Source organism: Mycteria americana, chromosome 1 (assembly GCF_035582795.1).
Source record: "Mycteria americana isolate JAX WOST 10 ecotype Jacksonville Zoo and Gardens chromosome 1, USCA_MyAme_1.0, whole genome shotgun sequence".
Taxonomy (NCBI): domain Eukaryota; kingdom Metazoa; phylum Chordata; class Aves; order Ciconiiformes; family Ciconiidae; genus Mycteria; species Mycteria americana.
Genome location: NC_134365.1, coordinates 188105541 through 188111463, shown reverse-complemented (window position 1 = coordinate 188111463; position 5923 = coordinate 188105541). Strand labels below are relative to the sequence as shown.

At 45.1% G+C, this 5923-nt stretch overlaps 1 non-coding gene across 1 annotated transcript; it reads right to left on the bottom strand.

Moving 5' to 3' along the window:
- On the bottom strand, nt 1–74 carry TRNAN-GUU (transfer RNA asparagine (anticodon GUU)). The gene has a single exon. It is a non-coding gene; the product is annotated as a tRNA-Asn (tRNA).
- Nucleotides 75–5923: the final 5849 nt, after the last annotated feature.

Below are 5923 nucleotides of genomic sequence, written 5' to 3'. Positions count from 1 at the left end.
CGTCCCTGGGTGGGCTCGAACCACCAACCTTTCGGTTAACAGCCGAACGCGCTAACCGATTGCGCCACAGAGACTCCCTGGTTACAATTCTCTTTGTAACAAAAAATATTTTTCCTTCCTAAAATAAAATTACTTTCCTAACAACATCAATTCCAAGTAGCAGAGATACTCTGCATTAAATCCTGCTATATCCTAGAATCTTTCAAGCTGAAAAAAACCCTTACAATGTTTCATTGTAGTAGATTATTTCACATAGGGTCTAAGTAATTCAGCGTTTAAATGCAAAAGCTACTCAACAGCACCCTGCAAATTCCAGTAAGAAATTACAATGGAAAATAAATAAGATTGTTCTTATTGGAGAAATTATATTGGCTGGCAGGTTCTCCCTATTAGTAGTGAGAAGAGAGCCCTCCTCCAAAGGCTTGATCTCTCGCTATCAAAACCAACAGATCGGGATATTTTCCTCCCTGACCTCAGTCAAGCATGCCCAGTTCCACCAAATTTCAAACTCATTTAAAGAAACTTGGGCAATTAGCATAACTCTAAAGATCCAGAGTTATATCAAGTTCAGTGAGAAATGATCTTCTGGAGATATCTTTATAAAAACTGACTTCTTCCATTTCTAATACAGCTTGGTTTTCACTCCTAAAAGAGTATTACAGAATCAAGTGTATAAGTATCAGTTGCTCAAATGTCACTACACAACAGCCAGTAACTTCAAGCACGATGCTGGCCCTAAGTCACATCAGCTTCTTGTCCAGGTCGCTGAGGTTTCACAGTACGGAGTCAGCAGCTTTCTCAGCTCTGGGTAAAGCAAGTGGTGAGCTAAATAGGAAAAAATGGTCTGAAGCCAAGCCTTTAAAAGCTGAAATGACTGTGGCTTACACATAATCCACCGCTAAAGTAGGTCTTGATTTTTATTGAGCTGGCTCTCCGGTGCACATTCCTGCATCGGCTGCTTCAAGTTGCATCAGGCGGGAGCGTCACACTACGACCGGTTCGCAGCTTGGACTGCGGCTTGGTTTCCGAAGGAGCGAGCCGACGAGCCAGGTAGATTCAATTTTGCTGTGCAGCAACAGCCTTGTGTCAATATTTGGGTGTTGTTTGGGCAAGCTTCTATTAAAGGTAGTTTATTTTTCCCAAAGCTTTGGCCAGGAACTAAATATGCTAGAAGGGGCAAGACACACAAGGCCTATCCATCGGCTTCTTTCCTCTGGATGAGTGACAGTATTGTTAACACTATAATCCATCTATCCAGCATATCTGAACATGATTCAGGACCCATTTCTGCCAGCCCTCCTTTGATGGTACCAAATGAGGGTACCCAAGCCAGAGGGCACGAGGCTTTTAGTGGGTTTTCATGCTACCAGTCCTACCATTTCCCGAACCTCCCTTTACCTACTGCTAGACGGACGAGAAATGGCTTACTTCAGCTGGTAGAGTCTGGGGTCAAACTTCCTTTAAACCAAGAAGTTAATGCCCAGAAGGGCTGGATGCTGTACCCAACAACTTCAGCAAAACTTAGAAGCCATTAGTGATGCTTGCTTGAATCTGCAGGGAGCTTGACACAGCAGCGGATAGCTGTAGGGTCCCGAAACAAAGGCATCTTGGCTCCCTTTGGGGATAACCAAGCATCCTGGGGTCTTCTCTTCACACAGCCCCGAAGAGGATGGGATCGCCCCAGTGACGGAGGCAAGGTCCCATTGCTATCCCTCCTGTTTGTGGGTTGCAAACAGAAGCAGCAGAGAAACACTGAGCTGATGAACATGTATACACACACATACCATATAAATATATACTTCTTTTTTTCTGCTTCTCTGGTTTCATGAAATTAGATGAAGGCATCAAACTGGGCTCTGCATATAGGCTAGCAAATCACTCACCGCATGAACTGGGGCCGTCTGGAGATTTTACATCTTTTTTCCATTAGGAACAAAAGACTGTTGTAATTCTGGCACTGAGATGAGCTGAGGGCATCAGTTTCCATGCAAATCCCTATGATATCAGCCTGATTATGGGGAAAATAACAGTTCGACAACACAGCAGTTGGAGAAAAGCCAAAGAGGCAAAATGAGAAGCTGAGACCTTGTCAGAGCAAAGCTAAGAGAGGTCGGTTTTCCTGCCTTCTCCCTTCAGCATGGTCGCTTTGCAACCACACACCACTACCATATAGTAGTGTTCCTTCTCAATAAAAAGTCTACATTTGCAAGGCTGGTGGGTCTGTCCTCTTGCCATTTGGCTCTCACAAAAGCCAGGAAAAATTCATATTTATCTTGAAAGTATGTATTACAGGAGGCAAAAGATACAATGGAACTGGGTTGGCTTTGGCAAATGGTCTGTAAACTGTAGAGGAAAACATCTGAAATGATATCAGTGATTTAACAGACACATATTGCAAATGCATTTTTACATACAGATATAAGGCAGGAATTACACTTTTGGGAGCCCAGTTTCCAGTCTGTTAGCATGGTACTGCATGCAAAGACACACCGGCTCGTGTAGCTCTGGCTCTGGAAGCTCTTCACAGAACTCTGTTGTGTGGCAGAAGCTGAGAAAGCAAACCATCACAGCCCAGAGCCCTCAGAATCCCACCTGCCCTTTCCCGGCTTCTGCAGCTTCACCTCTGCTACCGAGCTCTCATTTTAAGGACCATCATTGTCATATTTCAGGACAAGATCTTGTATATATATATACACACACATATATATGCATGCCAAACGCCAAAAGGAAAGGCTTTCCTTGAGGAACTGGATCAATTCAGAGTCTGTTTCCCATTTTGGATGTCATCGCCACACCAACTGCTCACCCCTGGGTGGAAAGAGAGAAGAAGCCCGAGAAATAAGAGCTGCCTGAAAATTTTTCATCAACAGCTAGATGCGTCGTTACGGTGAAATGGTTTGAAATGGAGGCACTCTGAAAGTCAAAATTCCTGCATAAAAAAATAGCTCAAGGAAGGTTTCCAGAAATGTTCGAGTGTTTTTATTCTCCCTCCCCTCCATTTCATGAGGTGCTAATGATGGCATGTCACAAGATAGCACAGAAGCTCAACTGTCCTATTGTACTTTGAGTATCAGCCAATAATCAGCACCAATTTAAAACACCTTTTTTAATGTCAGGCTTTTGTTACACGGGAGCCAAGAGACCTTTTGAAACAAAGATGTTATTCAAAATGCATAGGGAAGTCTGCCTCTTCGGCTTGCTGATGTAAAATTTATTTTTAGTGAAAAAGAAGTCAGTTTTTGGAAAGGTCACTGAGAAAGCACAACTGGCAGATGCTGAGGTTAGCTGACTGACTCCTTCTTATTTAGCCACCCAGCCGTGAGGACTAGGGAAGAGTGGCAGATGGCCCAGCCATCACTGGGAAAAAAGCTTGGTTTAGTCTTAAACACAAGCCCATAGACTCCGGAACTTAAATGTGAGCCATCGTGGTTGCGTCATATTAAAGAAATACTAAAACGATTCTGACATTTTAAATATTTAAATATTTTCCAGTCGAGATTGCCCACTATTTTGGTGCATATTCTCTTCCCCTCCATCCCCATCCCTGATAGGGATAAACAAAGCAGCTCATACACCCAGGGCCCATCCTCTGAAGTTGAGCCATTTAATCACAAAGAAAAGAAAAAAGACAACAGACAGCAAATTCCAATAACTTGGTGTCAATGCTCTTAATTGTAGAAATCTGTGTGGGAGAAAATCCTCTCAAGATGCAGACTGAGCTGCTGATACTGCCGGATAATTTTTTTTCCCAAGGGGTAAGGAAAACAAAGAGCCTAATAAGTGTAAAATCTGGCTGTCTTCAGGTGCACGTTTAAGGTGACTATGTCTCACAATAGGAGAATTTAATGATCTGGGGAGAAAAGTAGGGTTTTTTCTGCCACACAGTTCTTTTGGATTTTTTTTTTTAATTAATTTTTTTGTCTACCACGGGAGTTTACAAAATGAGTTCCTACACCCCCACTTGCTCGCACTCTGCTCAGGATCATCACAGCCCTCTTCCCACTCTGAACCATGGGCAATGCTTTGATGTTCATCTTCAGGCTGGAGGGATGGCAGCATTTTAGCATGAGCATTTCACAAAGATATCCACGCTGAGATCTGTGGGGAGATGTGATTTTTTGGCACTCTAGCAAGGCATTCCACCCAAGGGCAAAGCAGAACTGAAATGTGCTGTTAAACGCAGATGCTGAACAGAGATGATTTGACACTTCACCCCGGAAAACAGAGAGAAGGTAGCGTTATTGCTGCCAACAACGAGTTTTTCCAGAATTGGCTCTTTTTTTAAGAAGTTACCTATTCTAGCAAGATGAGGCCAACTGCACTCCTATGGAAGTGAAATATCTGAGGGCATTGGGATATTTAAACAGAATTTTCTGGTCTCATCCTCTTCTAGCAATACTGGTGAACAGATGAAGCTGAAGATGGTCTTTGCTGGAGCTGAAGCCTTGAAGCTTGGAGATGGTCTTTGCTGGAGCCTCCTTAGCAGCCAGCTTGCAGGTCAGCTTCGGGACACAACTGAAGAAGAACAACATGGGCCAGCATTTCTCAAAGACCCACAATTAACATTTATCAAGAGCTGGAAAGACTCCTCAAGTCAAAGAAACCACCCAGGCATCTGCCTGTAGGGGACTGTCGGGACTCTGGCCTTGTGGACACGGCAATGGTGAAAAACCTCCGTGCAGAATGGCTCGAGTCACAGAGTCACGGAGTCATAGAGGAGTCACTCCTAGAGAAGTCACAGAGCAGTCAGCATAACTACGCTCACGTTATGAAGCCAGGGTTATGCTTCACTAAAATAATATTTTTCAGGCCAGCTGCCAAATTCTGCTACCCAGAAACCTAAAATCTGGGTTTGGTGAAGCTGATGGGATTCTCAACATCAATCAGGGGTAAATCACCAGCAAATATAATTTAATTTACACATAGACTTAAAAATGTTAACAAGTTGGAGTGGCTGCTGGATCTATCTTTCCATAGCACAGATTCCGTGATGGCAAAACCTTACATTTTTATCAAGTGCATTAAACGAAGCATGCACAACTGGACATGCCAAGATTTCCTCCCTCTAACACAAGAGCCAAGTGTAAAACTAAACCTTTTCTCATCAGCATGAAAGAACATGAATTAAAAATCCTGCAGTTAAAACACCCCACAAAACAGACAGGGGACACAGAAAACTACATGAGCCAGGACAGAAAGTGTGAAATCGGATCTGGGAAAACCCTTCCACATAAAGCCCCTTTTGTATTTTATTGCTTTTCGGTGCCTGCTGCCGCTCCAGCGCAGGCAAGGCGCGTGCGAGGCTGCAGCTCGGCCAGACGTGCCGGCGGGGGCAGGAGCAGGGCCACCCCCAGCCCTTTCAGCCACCGAGGAGGGATGCGACGAGGGACCTGCCGTCCCTCGTGACACAGCGAGGCACCAGCGCTGCTGGGGAAGGCCAGAGCCCAGGCACCAAGAGTCTAAAGGCTTGTTACGTATGCACGGGATTTACTCCTACGCTTTTCCTACGGCTCTACGCCTCCGGATGGAGGAGATTTACAATCCTGGAGAGATGAGCGGGGTCTCGTTAGCTCGGCTCTGGCTCTGCCTTCTTTCTACCTCTGAGGCCACAGGAAAGGGGCTCACGTCTCTCGCAGCGCTTTCCCACAGAAGACTGTGTTAATGTTGAGCCACGGGAAGGGGGTGAGGGAGGAAAAGGATGCTGCAGCCTCTGACTGTCTCTCTCTCCCTTCCTCCTGCCTTTCCGCAGATGGACCGGCTGCCAGGCAGGTTGCGATGCTCATCTTTTGGGTAGATTTGAGACGGGGGCACTGGATGTAGCCTAACAGTGTAGTCTAACAGGAGCTGGTGGGAGGCCAAGGCTTATGTAAAGCTGATAAGGGCGATTCAGGCTGGAAAGCGGAACGTCTAAACAAGAATTACT